This window comes from Pagrus pagrus (genome assembly GCF_965226575.1).
Source record: "Pagrus pagrus genome assembly, chromosome: 1".
Lineage (NCBI taxonomy): Eukaryota > Metazoa > Chordata > Actinopteri > Spariformes > Sparidae > Pagrus > Pagrus pagrus.
This window is the reverse complement of record NC_140185.1, coordinates 6,082,829-6,098,874: the sequence shown is the minus strand read 5'-3', so window position 1 is coordinate 6,098,874 and position 16,046 is coordinate 6,082,829. Positions and strand designations below refer to the sequence as shown.

The following is a 16,046-nucleotide window of genomic DNA, read 5'->3' as shown; positions in this document are numbered from 1 at the left end:
TTTAGGGGTTTGCTTTTATTATTCCCAATAATTAGATTTTCTAGCAATATTGCTCACCTCAGATTCATACCAGTGAAATGAAATGAAAATGCAATGAAATGTCTCACACAGGGACAGAATACAGAGTCCCACAAAACAGAGAGTACCAGTACCTAAAAAGTGCACTTCAGTACTTTAGTAAATGTTAATTCTTCTTCTGTACCTTTAGTAATACAGGGGGGTGACAGTCAGTCCCACCTTGGCTACTAAGGAGTTGTTTCACCACGAGCCTTCACATCAGCTGCAGTACTCACAGTCTTCAAAACAAAAAGATATTTTATTTTCACCCGGAGATTCAACTGGCACGTACATGCACTTTGCAGAACTCCTCCGCTATGGTTTTGCTCTGTGCTTCGTCGTCCGTCAACCCCCAGCAGCTGCGTTTTGAGTGCAGCAAGGCGCAGCACTGCCGGACAGCTGGAGTGGTGAGACTGAGGAGTTCCTGCGATAATTACAGAATCACGCGTGACTGCAGTTATATGTATGTACTATGAACACAACAACAAACAGACAAAAGGTTAGTGATCCCAACCAAAGGATTAGAAGAAGGGTGGACTTCCTTGGATTTGTCTCTTTTTTGAGATTTTTGTGCTGGTGTCAACTGGCGCTGGCATTATTATGAAAATTAACTGGATGTTATGATGTTGTTTTGGTGTCTGACTTCCTGCTGCTCTGTGCTGAATTCGGCAGAAAGAGAAGCCTTGTGTATCTGCTACAGAGGGGTCCAGACTGCAGGAGCTGCAACAAAGTAGATACCCAACACAGTGGAGCCAGTGGAAGTACACACAAAGACTAGAGAGAGACCTATCAGCTTTGCTGCTGTGGTGGATTGAAGACTGAACAGGGATCCAGTGGAATTTAGGGGTCAGACTCTTGTTTTGATGATGATGGTGGAGTGCTGTCTAACATGTTGCTCCAGAGTCTTTCACAGGTGTTCAGTTGGGTTGAGATCTGGTGACTGTTTAGGTCATAGCTAACGATTCACATCATTTTCATACTTGTCAAACCATTAAAGCAACACTAGGTAGTTTGGACTCATTACTACCCCCGGCTGGTTGAGAAGCGCAATTATCTGTTACTAGAGTCGTAAATACTGTCCCTGTATGAGCATCCCTGGGGAAAATGAATACACGTGAATTTGTTGACAGAGCCGGCGAATCACGGAATCGTCTGAAAAAACCTCAACCGAGTGCCAACAACAAGCTAGATTCAGAGATAGCAGTTGGTAGTTTGTTAGCATATAGGTTGCACAGCACATTAGTATGCTAGAATTATTATCATACCGAGTTGGTTGTTGTGATTGCACCGACTAAGTTACTTCCAAAACACAACGCTTGGGCGTGAATGTGTTTAGTAACGTCTGAAAATATAACTACGTTTTCGGGAGTTACTAAGTACAATCGCAAGTTGACGTGTTTGGCGTAATAACTACAACGAACTCGGTATGACAACAGTAAGTATCATGCTAACGTTACCTCCCGATCCCGATCACACTGTTCAACAATTACGTTGATTATCTTTAGTAAGTTAGTCATCGTCTACAGTCACTACATGAAAACGTGCAAGCTGACGTTGTGTTCGGCGTAATAACTACAACCAACTCGGTACAACAGTAGCTAAGTAACATGCTAACGTTACCTCCCGATCACACTGTTCAACTATTGCGTTGATTATCTGCATGAACTAAGGAATCTGCAACTTTTCAAGACAAGACGTTCATAGTGTTTTAGTCAGTTAGTCATCGTCTACAGTCACTACATGAAAACGTGCAAGCTGACGTTGTGTTTGGTGTTGGCGTTGGTTTACAAAATATCCAAGTAGCTGCTGGCTAAATCCACCGACGAATAAACGCGCCGAAAAGCAGGTCGCACTAGACTTCTTTACGTCAGGTATGTCCCTACCCGCTCTGGGAAGTTACACAGTGCGGTTTCTGCCTGCGCGACCCCCCTCAGGCTGCAGAGGCGTCAACGTTCATCCTATTAACTGTTATTCTACCACTTAACTGAGTTTAGAAACATTATTTTAAGGTCAAAAAGCTACCTAGTGTTGCTTTAAGTGACATGTACATGAGGGCCCTAGCGCCCTCTATTGACCAGCCATCACTGGCACCTTCCGTTTCCGTTATAATGCGTTACCAGCCGACTTTGTCATCTGTGGTCAACTGTGTCATATAAAACAAAATAAACTTCTGTGGAAATCTGCATGATAAGACACTTATTTTTAGCCCAAAAGTTGACCGTTGTTCCATCCTACTGAGGGCTCCAGTGCAATGGTATCCCTTTCAGAAGCTTTGTAATCCAGCCTTAAACTGTGGTGTCTTTTTGGAGACTTTAAATAAATCCATAATGCTAAATCCTACATTCAGTGCTGGTCTTCCCTGATTGTTTATGCAGTTGTCCATGTTGAAAACAGTTGTTTTTATCAGGGGTCCACTGGCTATGAATCAATGATTCACTCCTAAAATATATTTAATTGTCACATGAAATGTCCATGCAAAGATAAAGATAAGTGCCACCGTGTGTCCTGACTGAGGAAGCTGCTGCAGTGCAGTCAATGCTAATGTTAGCCACCTAGCTTGCTGAGTAGCAGAGAGAAAGATCATTGATCTTGCTTGGAGAAGTCTCCTGGGACTTGGAATCTGGTGGTGGTTCAAAGAAGCAGATCCTGAAGTAGATTCTGGTGGTGTGGATGGAGTTTTTCCATATGTCCATTTTGTTCATCTTCGCTACCTAGCTTCATAAACAGTGGAAAGCATGTGACTGCCATCAGTCAGTGATGGTGACTCTTCTGTACAACCAGTCAGGCAGCAGCCCTGTCAATTGGGGCATTAGGTGGCCTAAGCCAACCTGATGCCTGCCCATGAGTATAACATGTATTTTTACCTCATGATTTAGGTTGCAAAAAATTCTTTTGATTATTTGTCAATCATATTTCATGTTTATTATGATAAAATGTTTTTTTTTAAATTATTTTGGGAGGGCAGAAAAGTTTGTTTGGATTTCAACATTCATCATTGTTGTGATGTGACTTTGAATATGGTTGGCTAATCACGAATGAGCTAGAGTAACAGAAGAGATAACAACAACAGATCCATTGTGAAAGAAGTGTCTGTAAAACAGTGGATACATTCTTTTGAGCATCACAACCCCCCAGACATGACTCGTTTTACTGTCAGAATTTGAGCCATTCGGTCCAATATGCATGATGCATGATTCAATTACTTTATCCCCATTCAAGTTAGCTGGGCTTTAAGCCCAAAGTTATCCGGTACGGTCGGCATTCCAGGTATTTTCATATCCGGGGAGTCGAGCTTCTTTGGCTTCAAAACACCACTGAGCAGCTTTCATAGGGATGAACAGGGCTCCACCTCCAACTCTGGGTCAAGTAATAAAACGTCCTTATTAGACCGCATCCCAAATTCCTTCCTTATTTGTGCCGGATGTTGATAACGTGCCATCACTTCGCACAGCGGAATTTCACCCGGGTCTTATGTTTCAAAGCTGAGCCAAGGTGATAGAAACCCCTGCAGAGTCAACTGACCTGGGGGTAAATGCTGAGTTTACACATTCCCATTGCACTCCAAAGACCGATTTTAGCAAGTTCAAGTGGGATTTTTGAACATAGAAAAGGGGTATCATTGTGATATATGAAATTCAACACATTTGTAACAGCAAAGTGTTGTTAAACAATTTGACACCTATGAAATATTATTCCCAGGTGCTTGGTTTTTTGTTAGGACATCCAAAAGCAGCACCAAAGTTTTGCATTTTCTACTATTGAGTGTGTAAGAACATCTCTGACATGATCTCTGTGGCAGAGGCAGAGAGGTGTCTCTCAAGCTCAAATGTCAGGAGCCAAAACGTATTTTCAGAAGAACTTTCAAAAGGGCCAACAAAATATTCTGCAGAATTAGGAATACCCCTCCAAAAAACACACGCACGCACACATACGCACGCACGCACACACACTCTCTAACACACACACACACACACACACACACACACACACACACTGTGGGCGTGTCTTTCCTCCAGCTGGAGTAAATAGAGGCGGCGCTGCACCGTGCGCCTCGGACAGGGAATGGCCGTGTCTCCGCGCTCAGACACCGGCTGACACACTCTCAGCACTCCGCTCCATCACTGCACTGCTCCGGGCTGCGCGGCTCCCAGGCTCCGGGACTGGACGTGGATTATATGCTCCAGATCGGTAGGTCTCCGTGGACTTCTTTCACATCTTTTCTGGGGAGGGGGGTTGTTGTTGTGTGTGTTGACATTGTGGCGCATCCACAGCGGGTACTTCGGGGCGTAATTTGGCCGCTGCGAGCCACAGGTGTGCTGGAAAATCTCCCTGTCGCTAAAATGCAGTTTCTATGCGGGCGGTGCGTGCGGCTGGAAGGAAGCACACTTCTGTCACTGCTGTGGCGCGGGGCTGAAGACCGTCGCGGTCCGTACATCTTATCAGCTTGTGCGCGCGGGCTAGACTATTGAACGCACGCCGCGTGTCCTGCCACGACTTCAGAGGCGAAGGTAAGTGGACTGTGGTCAGTGCGCGCCGATAGCATCGCTCCGTTTCCAGCACACTGCTGTGACCAACAAACAGCTCAGCTCTCGGTGTGCGCGCAGCTGGAGCTGAAGTGTAAATGACAAAGTGAGCGACAGTTGGATGATGCGCCGAGGAGCGCAGTCTCCAGCAGGATAGAGTGAGGGCAGCACCGGTGTCCTGCTGTGGCTTCACCTCGAGATGCTGCCCAAACTGTGCTCCTTGGAGAGGTGAGCCACACGCAGGCTGGTAGACCTGTAAAACAACTCGAGAGGAAGAGCTTGTGCTGTTAAAAACAAAACAAAACGATGCTGTTGTGAGAATACAACATGTTCGGATCGGCGCCCGGTCAGCCAGCAGCCGCCGGCGGGTCTCCCCTCTCCTCCGCTCTGTGAGCGCTGCGCACTGCTCAGCGGCGATTCCGCGCGGCTGTTCGGCTCCAGAGGAAACAAGTGCACTGAGCTCTCCAGCCTCCTTCCAGCAGGTTAGTGGACCATTTTCCTCCTTAATACCTGCAGGGATGATGCTTATCAGCTGTGTTGTCTGTAGATCTCTGCACATCAAGGCTGTAGCCACAAATACTGATGTGGAGAGTCCAAAATCCCCCGATGCAGCCCATTACTTACACCTGCCGCTCTCCACATTTCCATATAAATGTAACTTAAAAATATATTTTTCTGTAAATTGTATCTCCCTTCATAATTTTGCAAATGTCAGCTAAATGTTTGTGGTGGTGAAATATTGGCATCATTTAGTTTCTGGATGCATGCAGTCACACTGAACAGTTTTGACTGTGAAAGATATCATCATCAGGCTTTAAAGGTCAGCATGTGTAATCTGTGTGTAATTGCACTCTGATTAATTAAATCACCTACTATTAATACAATATATGACAAGAGTTATTGTTATTTAATCCCCTTTGCTGCCTCGGAGCATTTGACTGCCTGGTACAGTGTCAGAGTGCCTGGTATGTTTGGATATTGGTGGACTCTGACATTATGACTGATGATGATCATCACAGATACCTCACACTGCCTTTTACAGTAGACAATACACCTTTGTCTTTTATTGCTGTGGGTCTCGTCTGTGGTCGATGCTGATGACAGTGACTCTGTCTCTGGGTGCAAAATGTGCAGATCAGGTGGAATCTGTGCTCGAGCTGATGAAATGATGATGCCTCCGAGCTGTCTGTGGCTGTCTGCTGCCTTCCTGTGTTTCCTTATCACCTTCAGCGTCCTCCAGAGAGCATGACATAATGACGAGGAGGAGAATAGCAGTGCAACAAAGAGCAAGGGTGAGAGCAGGCAGGGGAAGAGTGGCAGTGATGGTGATAATGAGGAGGAGGAGGAAGAGGAAGAGGATGGCATTCTTGTAGACAACAATTTGTGTCTGAGTGACCTGCTCTGAGACAGATGAGCAAAGTTACACAACCAGTGCAGGCTAAAATAAGAGTCAGTGCTGGCAGGAGCTGGTTGTCAGTCTGTGGGTGGTATTGATGATGATGATGATGATGATGATTGCAGGAAATATCAAGATGTGTGAAAAAGAACCAGCTAAGAGAGAGAGAGAGGAAGAGGGAGAGAGAGAGAGCTGTCTCCCCAAGTGTGAAGCTGCATTACACAAGTTCAGGTGTATCTTCTTTCACCTACAGCTGTTGCAAGAACTGATGAGAGTGTGACTGGCACTGTGTGTGTGTGTGTGTGTGTGTGTGTGTGTGTGTGTGTGTGTGTGTGCTAGACACTTCTTATTATAAGCTTGCATCACTTATGAAACTGTAGCTGCTCTGATGTGTCTGCGTGAGGCGTTCGGTCGCCTGGAAGCCAGCTGACATTAGCACACCTGCAGCCAGCGCTGCGCTCGTTAACACAGAGCTGAACCCTCCTACATGAACGTTGAGGCATAAACAACGTCACCGACATCTTTATGTGATTAACTAGCTGTTTGGACGAGTTGTTGTTGTTGGAGATATCTCGGCCTTTTCACTATCTTGGCTGCGTCCGAGATGTCTTACCAGCATAACCCTTCAGTACACTAAAAACAATGCTTAAGGTTTTTTAGTATGTCTGACACCTTGGTATGAGACCAGTAGGACTGAACTGCAAACTTTATACGAATAGATAAACAGTGTTGTTTCTTCTTCTTTGGATCAGTGGACTGGACAGTGGCATTTTGCTGCTCCCTACTGGTTGTCATTAATGCTCCTTTTAACAGTCATTTATATTTTGATATGGTCCGATACTGTGTTGATATTCCATCAGTGTCTTCTTTTTAGTCCAGTTATCCAGGTTGAGTAAAGTGCACTGAGTAAACAGTTTCTCCAGCTGCTCCCAGGTCTGTACAGCTGGAAGCAGTGCCTGTCGTATTTCGTGACTTGTTTTTTACAGTTGAAAATACATCTTTGTTATTACAAAGAAAGTCAAGTCCTGGAAAAAGATACCAGCATCTGTATCAGTTCACATTAGCGGAACCCAACCCTACCAGATCAATGGATGTAGTGCTTGATTCTGCGGAGGAACACTATGTAACGTTTGGGTGGTGACAGACTCAGACGGTCTGACACGAGCCAATAGATAGAACTGAGTGGTGATCCAACGTAATCCAGTTTACGAAAGCTTTGACATTCGTCGCTCTAAACGCTGAGGGGAGTAGACTTCCCAAACCACCACAAACGACTGTTGAGGCCACAACATTTTGTGTCTCTGAATTTGTTTTAATTTGGCGGGGTATTTAGTTTGATGATGTAAATGAGCCAAGCTGTGGTTGAGTTAATTTGAATGCACTGCCGCTAATTAAGAACTGATGTTGGGCTGTTAGTGATGCATCTTGAGCATGTCTGACAGTTATGGAGCATGAAAGAGTGTTAAAGTTCTCTGCTGCTGAATCTGAAATATCAGCTGAACAAACCAGGAACAGCAATTACTCTGTGCTCTTCCTGCAAAGTAGAATGAAGTCTAGTGGAGAGACGATAGCAGTGAAATAATTCTGCTGGCTCAAATTAGGGTATAGCATGAGTGAGAAGCCTGTAAAATGTTCTCACATTCTGCTGCAAAGCCCTGAGTGCCTGCTGCACAGGAGGTGATTGCTTCTTCTTGTTAGTTGAGAGAACTGTGTTGCGAGCGTGAGCAGTGGGGATTAAGACAGGGGCTTCACTGAAAGAGAAAACCATCTACACAAAACCGCACTAAGATCAGCATCTTTTATATACACAAAGGATCAAATTACTGTAATGCTCAATATGTTGCTTGTAATGATGGAGCTCATGGTTTTGGTTCTGACAGCAGACATACAATGTTAGCGACTAGTTAATGAGCCACATACCTTCTTCAGGAGCTGGTGGAGGCCAAACCAGACTTATCAGACTGGCATTCATCAGGTGGGCACAAACACGACTCTGGATGGATGCTAATGAGGCTCAGTACTTCTTATTATAAGCTTGCATCACTTATGAAACTGTAGCTGCTCTGATGTGTCTGCGTGAGGCGTTCGGTCGCCTGGAAGCCAGCTGACATTAGCACACCTGCAGCCAGCGCTGCGCTCGTTAACTTTATTAGTACTTTATTGCCATTTCAACATAGTCGATCTGATAATGATTATGTCTTTGCTAACCTGTTAAGCTTAAAAAAAACAAAAAAAACCTTCGACTTAACCTCGATTTAAAAATGTATTGGTGTTATCTTTCAGCTTATTCTGTCGCCCTCATGTGGCCAAAAATCCATGAATGCAGCTATAGAATAAAATACTGCATAAAGTAGATATTTTTGTTTAGTTAGCAGTGAAATATCTTAAGGGAAGCGGTGTATGTTCTTGGATTACTTTGGAAATGTAGCAACATTTTGTAGCATCACTTGCGTTGTGAAGCAGTGATCAGCAGTGATTAGCAGTGATTAGCAGTGATTAGCAGTGATTCAGTGCATCATGTGATTTTACCAGTCTGTCTTGCTTGAGACTGAAAACACAGTGGTTGAACCAGTCAGTGTCCTGAGAGGTCACTCCTCACAAGGCTTGACGATGGAATCATTTTTAGTTTGATCTACCAATGGGCTCTGCTGGTGCTAGTGACCCCCCTACTGTTGATCTGATTGGTTAAAGTTAGCCCGTGATAGACCTCTACACATTCTAAAATCCACACAGACACACACACACACACACACAGACACACAGACACACACACACAGAACCTTTTGGCCTTCCTCGTATTATGTCTGCTGAAAGCAATTCCTTTCCAATATGAGGACGACTACTCTTGGCAGGGAGAAAGCCTTTACTTTCCAGTGTAGGCTGGACTTTCCACGCACACATCCACACGTCCAGTCAGAGACATCCAGTCAGAGGGAAGAACTGGCAGAGAGCTGCCACCGTGGATGATTGGGCCGGCAGCCAAAGGCCACAGTTTACTTGAGGAAACCATCAACTCTCTAGCCTCAATTGAAAGAGGAAAACTTCCCTCCCCTCTGGTCAGGCCTGCTGGCTGCAGGCTACTCTCTGCTCTCTCCTCTGCTCTGCTTTGGAGAATAATAGCTCCAGATTCATAGATGAAGTCTCCTTGACGAATCTTGTGATTTTCTTTTTTTTTTTTTTTAACCCATCCATCAGCTCCTTAATTGGCTGTGAAATAGTTTAGAACAGTTGCTTTCCCTTTTGTTCCTGCTACCCTGTAACCCTTCTCCATCCAGTCCAAGTTCATAATTAATGACATAAAATGGCAATGAAGGGCTTGCATGGATAACTTAGTGTAAATTAATTCCAGGCACTGCCCTGGCACTGCAACATACAGCTGCTCATGCTTTGTGTGCGAGTCTTGTTTTTTTTGTGGATTGATGCGATCCAGACAGACTACCACCTCTATCTGCACGTCTGCGTGCCACTGCAGCCGCTAAAAGCTGACATTACACAACGCAGCCACGTCCTCCACACTGTGATTTTCTTGGATCTCAAGAGTCCAATTTAGATCAAAGCACTGGGAAGAGGGGGTAATGTAGCACACACCCAATGAAATTCTTGTTTACCCATTTCACCCCATTGATTTGCAGGAATTGTATTTACCACCCTTTGCAGGCTGGGACCTCTGACAGATATAAGTACAGTAGCATACACATTGTCAGCAGAGGGAAGCTGACACACAGATTATCTGTAAAACACAAGACAGAAACAGATTTCCTTGCCACAAACTGGCGCCTGCCCCACTCATGTAAATGCAGCTGTTATTTCCAAGCAATTTTTGTCATAGCCCTGGCTGGATTTGCTCAGATTGGCAGGTTTCATTTAGTTTTGTGATGCACAGTTAATGAGCTAGGCCGAGTGTGTTCCTCTCTGTGAAGCAGTTTCTGTGTACTTGTAATGGACGGCTATATCGCCCACAAAATGGCATTGAAAACACTGATATTAGTATCCACTATTCATCGAGCTGCAGTTTTGAGCTTTGACGGAATTGTTTAGCAATGTCTCTTGGGGTTTTTCCAGTTACATGCTTGACTCTCTTTGACTCGGCACGTCAGACCAGTGCTGAAGAGATCTGCATCTCTTTTAAAACAGGGCTACCTACTTGAAGGTGTGTCTTTATCTGATGATGCACTTGTCTTGACTAGTGGTCGAAGGAGCGGTTGTAAATAGCTCCAGACAAAGCTCCACTAATACGGTGATAAACCTGTTTCACTTGCCATACATTCTGCACAAGAAAAGGCCCCTTGTGTTTAGTTATTTATAAAAGCTTTTATTATGAAGTAGCAAAATCAGCAACTGTTTTCGCCAGCAGTAAGTTAACACGACTGTTGAAACAGCTGAAAGTGGACGGTAAAATAAAGCAGATGTGTGGAAGTATGAAGGGGACTCAGGAGAGAACCTCTACTTCAAACCAGAGACTCAGTGTGAAGATACAAAAGTACTGAGAGCTTAACAGAGAAATCTTTGAAAACATCTTTCCCACTTGCAATTGCAAGACATGCTTGTTTTAGGGGGAGATGGCGGTTGGCCGAGGTCGCAGGACGTCACAGCAGCCCTCTTGGAGGCAGGGCTCTGTTCAACTTGGTGCAGTTAAACTGTAGCACTAGTTTAAGTGTAAAAATATTACTAGATATTTAATATCTTGATCTTTGTCTGAAGGTCATGGCCTCCCCTCATTTTTCAGCGAGAGCACTGGCTGCCAGTTATCGAGCCCCTAAACTGCTCTCGGTTCAGTTTCCAGCCAGCAGTCCTTCTCCATACGTGGAGCCTGTTTACCGCTGGATATCTTCTCCTCGTTCACACAGAGCAGACTCTGACACAGAACGCTGCTGGAGGTGTTTTGTAGCTTCAAGTGTGTGTGAAGCTGCTGCAGGGTCTTTATACAACAGGCCAAGAATGCCTCAGCAGTGATTAGTAGTTTTTAAGCAGAATCAGAGCAGGCGTGGAGCTGTCGACACAGATAAAGAAGCATGTCTGTGCTCTGGAAACAGCAGATCTCAACATGATACCACTGCACTGACCCCATATTAATGGTGGTGCAGATCAGACAGACACACACACAAACATAGACACACACACACACACACACACACACACACACACACACACACACACACACACACACACACACACACACTTCACTTTGTGTGCTAGATCCTCGGGAGTCCTGCTTGTGTATCAAGCCTTGCCTCTAATGTGCCAAGATATGTGTTTGCACAGGCAAGTCTCGTTATCCGCATATGGAAGGATTCTAAATTGTGTGTGTGTGTGTGTGTGTGAGAGAGAGAGAGAGTGTGTGTGTGTGTGTGTGTGTGTGTGTGTGTGTGTGTGTGTGAGAGAGAGAGAGAGAGTGTGTGTGTGTGTGTGTGTGTGTGTGTGTGTGTGCTTTTGGTAATGTAGGTGCTGACTAATAAAGGTGAAAGTGAGAGCAGTGGTTTAGCCTGCAACCACCAACCACAGTAGTGGTGCATACTTCTCTAGAATCTAAGAAAGAAATGAATGATGAATATGTGTGAGTTGTTATTGATAGACAGCATTAATTAAAAGTACTCAAGGACTGACAATAAGACCAGCATGCCCCCTGTGTGACTGATGAATATAGGGCTTTAGCTGTAACCACTGTTACTATAATATCACAGTGGAAACACATGAACTGTGTTCAGAGTAACACAGGGTAAGCAAGTAACTGAAAGGAGTCTTTACCAACGTGACAGTGGTACGGTAAATACACTTAACATTACCTAGAAACAAACTAGTTATTGCGCTACATGAACTCTATAGTGCAGAAATTACTGAAGTGAGTTCGGCACCAGTAACTCTTGTAACAACAGCAGAGAAACAGCTAATAGGAAATTAGTTGAAAGAGAAGGAAGCTAAAAAAACCTGTAATTTCTAAATAAAGATCTCTGAACCGTGGTAAAACCCTGGTGGACAACTCACTAACTCTTTTATTTGTTTGTTTTTTCAGTTCACACAATTGCTTTCACCTGGCAGGTTTTCACACTACAGGGGGAGTTCTAACAGGCTACATGACGGGACCAGGGGCGTGGACTCCAATCACATGACTTGGACTCGAGTCAGGCTCCACTTGACAGTATCATAAAAGACTTGGACTTTAACACAAATGAATTGGACTTTGGACTCGAAACTTGATAATTATTTATAGGGCTGTCAGAATAACATTTTAATTTTGATTGATTAATTACAGGAAAAATAACAGGTTAAAAAAAGTTATGCAAATGAATTGCGCTCCATGACGCCTCTTGACCTGCAGCTCTTCATGGAGGCAGATAACTAAACAGTGCCTAGCGTAGCCGCTGTGTAGGTGCATGCCCTAAGACATAGCCACACGTGCACCTCCCCAGAAATGTCTCGCTGTCGAAGAGTCTGTGGGTGAGAGAGCAGACAGGCTGAATGTCTGAAGGGCTGGCTGCCCCTCAACGAGCCGCCCAGTTTGTATGTATGGCCCTCCCTGCAGTCTCTCGCTAGCTGTGAGTTGGTGTGTTTAAAGGGGAAAGTACGGCTGGCAATCTGCTCACCACCGCCAACAACGCAGACACACCAGCACAACTTTAGACTCACTTGTGACTTGCAAAATACTGACATTGGTCCACCTCTGGACGGGACTATACTGCTTAAACATAATTTGATTATTATCTTTTTGTTAAAACGTTTGAACTTTAGTGGATTTTAAGCATCAAATGAAGGATTACCTGAGAAGGCAGGGAACAGAAGGGTCAGCGTCTTTTCTTTTAGGTCAATTTAAAATTAAAAACTCAATACACATCCATCACACGTTCACTACACCTTAACCTTAATGTTGTCAGTCCCAAAACATCACAGGAGCACAGGAGTTCAATCTATTGTACTAGTATACTCAGTGCTCTTGTAAAGGAATGTGATGCATTTGATGACACATACGTATAACAGTAAAAACAGAGCCACATCCTCTGGTAACAGGTACGTCATGGTGCAAGGTGTCTTTTAGATACAGTAACACAGCACTATTCACAGTGTGAAAAATAATAATACAAATGTATTATCTAGGTTTTCTATCATTGCAGTTTTTTGTATTAACAAAAGTTTCAGGAGCACGGTGGTATCCAACAACAGTTTGACATGCTGAGAAGAGTTGTGTGGTGTGACATAATGTGATTTTATATTTCATATTTTTATACCAACTGCACAATCCACATAATCTTGTATTCACATTATAACTTCAGTGTGAGATGGAGCTATGTGAATGTCTTTGACACCAGCTGGTGTCTGCGGTGGTTTGGTGGATATCTGATCCGTCTCTCTTCTTTATCTGGATTTTCACTTTAATTTCTCTTTCTCTGTCTGTGCTGTCAGACCTGGGCTTCCACAGGGATTACTTGCTGGAAGAGGGAGGATTCTGTCATCCTGACCAACTCATACACACTCTCACACACGTTTTCATATCATTGTCTTATCACTTACTCCCAGGAGCCTACGCTTTTTAATATTCATTCATTAACACAAAGGGTGTACACGCTGTGTTACCATAGTGTGTCCTTTGTGCCGTGTGTTGAATAAAACATACGACTCTGCTGTTGATGGGTTTCGTCCCTCATCTGTCTGCTGGCTGTCAATCATTTCTTCTGGCTGCTGTCACAACATCCAGCCCTCTCCTGTCTGCCCTCCCTTCATGCACACCGATATTTGGAATGGAGCTAAAAATACTTTGTGGCATTAAGTGTATGAAAGCAGTATGACATATTATTGGTAATTTATTTAAGTGGTTATTTGAGGGCTCAGAGGTCTGGTCTTTGAGAACTTTTACTGCAGGCTACTCATTTTCTGTTTGTGTTTAGAAATGAAAGCAGTTTGTGTCAATGTCATCATTGGAGGAGCACCCACCAAGTTTATACCTCAGGCTCAGTGATGGATGAAAACACTTGTATGATTTCTATCTATTTTTCAGACTTCTTGTTTTTTTCTGAAAGCATGTCTTCCAGACAAGTCATTAGTCAAGTAATTGTCTTCTTAAAGCAGCTGAAAGAGTAGAAAATCACAAAATCACATATTTGCATTAAAGAATAGATGGTAGGAAGTACAACATGTGTAAACTATGTTGCATCATGATCTCTTACATGTGCGTAATGTGTGACATCACAGACCAGTCCCGTCTTTAACAGCTTTCATACATACCTGGGAAACTTCATATCAGTATATGAGAGGACCGCCTGTTATTTCAGAGGAGAACATCACCTCCACACATCACATTAACACCAGCCGTGTTTGTCTTCTCCAGCTGGTCCAGGCTTTAACTGCCTCTCTCCTCATATATTCAGCAGCAGCAGCCACAGATTTAACTCCCCGTGTTTTGAATTAATGTTGGTGGTGAAAAAAAAACCAAGAATTGATTAAATCTCTTCATGTGTGCTCAGTCAGGGCTGCGCAGTCACATCCAGGCAATTGTGTGGATGCTTGCAGTGCAAAACGGTTTTCAATGCAACCCCTATTCATTATTTAAAACTAAAGCAAAAGATAGCAAGAATATTCAGCTCCCCAGCTGTGCTACGACCTCATGCTACCCGCATCACTGACCACTGGCCGTATGTGTGTGCGTTTTTAGAATAACTTGCAGTAAAGCAGCCTCAATCTGCCTTATAAGCCACAAATCCACCTAATAGTTCCAGTGAACACAGCGGAGCCGATATAGAAACAAGCTGGTAGCAAACAGGTTGTTGAGAATCAGAACCATCTTACGGGCCCAAAGAGTTGTGCTATAGGCCAGGGCTAAAGTCGTGAATTAAACTGGAACTAAAACAAAAATAAGCAGTAAAAAAAGAAAATTGTAATCTTAAACTTAACGACGACCATATCGCCTGGTTACAATACTAATTCTAATAAAAAGGGTTGAAATCCAGACCCTTCCCTTCATAAGCCAAGTGCTTGGTCTGGCTGAGTGGTTGGAAGATGCCGTGGGCAGTGATCCAGTGCATTTAATAAAAAAAAAATTAAAAATCTAATTGAAACTAAAATCTAGCAAAGATTGAAGGAGCTACTGGCTGCCACATCTGTACCAGGTAGCTGTTCAGACAACCATGAATACTTCTGATGTCTGATGTGGTTGGACAGTGTTCTTCAGCCTCTGCGCTCTGACCGGTCAGCAGACTGGTAAAGTGCAAAACCATTTACATAATTACAACTCAACCAACTGGTGTTGGTGTTGTCCAGGACTGTCATTTAGGAAACAGCGACTACATCTGGAACAAGCCATCGTGGTTGAGCGGATCATGTTTAGGACTCTCCCTTATGTGTCCCCATGTTAATATACTGTATCGTAACATCTTTTTACACTAAGTTCACGTATTATCTTCACTTTCTTTTCACTTTTCTGTTGCTGTTTGAGGTGTTGAGGTTGAGTAAAAGACACATGGTTAAATTATACTCTCTCACAATGTTGAATGTGTTACAAAGCATAACTTCTCCCATTAGTATTTAACTACACAATGAAACACAGAAACTTTCTCTCACTCACTCACTCACTCACTCACTCACTCACACACTCACACACACACACACACACACACACACACACACACACAGCAAAGGTACAGTTGTAATTTCGACCACATTCTTGCCCTTTTGTGCCAGTCCTCGAGAGCCACACTGGTAGCTATAAACATCTTTTTATATCCAGTGTTTATCATCCTCTGCACCCACCCCACCCCCACAGCAACCACACCAAGGCTGCCAAGCTATCCATTCTCACAGCTGTGTCCAATATTTAGAAGCCTTCTCGAGTCTGTGCTCATATTTTATTTTGCAACAGCATAACGTGAAGAGGCTCGTGACAGCTTTCTGAACAAAGACACGTTACTCTGAAGAAAAACAACAACATAGACCATGATCCAGATTTGAAACAAATGATGAAGGAGAGTCAAATGTTGAGAGAGATCCTCAGTTGGAAGCTACCTTCCAGTTAGACTGGACAAGACTAACTTGGAGGGTGGATCAAGCTTGACCAAACAGACGTGCAGGTGTATGTGTGGTCCCTT

At 43.9% G+C, this 16,046-nt stretch overlaps 1 protein-coding gene across 2 annotated transcripts in view; it reads left to right on the top strand.

Moving 5' to 3' along the window:
- Positions 1–4,113: 4,113 nt before the first annotated feature.
- Positions 4,114–16,046, top strand: part of cemip (cell migration inducing hyaluronidase 1) — a 160,505-nt gene continuing 148,572 nt past the window's right edge. Inside the window, exon 1 of one of the 2 annotated variants that reach the window (XM_084361131.1) lies at positions 4,114–4,245. The gene's annotated coding sequence lies outside the window, so the exon portion shown is untranslated. Of the gene's footprint in view, positions 4,246–4,758; positions 5,063–16,046 lie in introns of those variants that run through there. The other variant, XM_084361132.1, reaches the window with a different exon arrangement.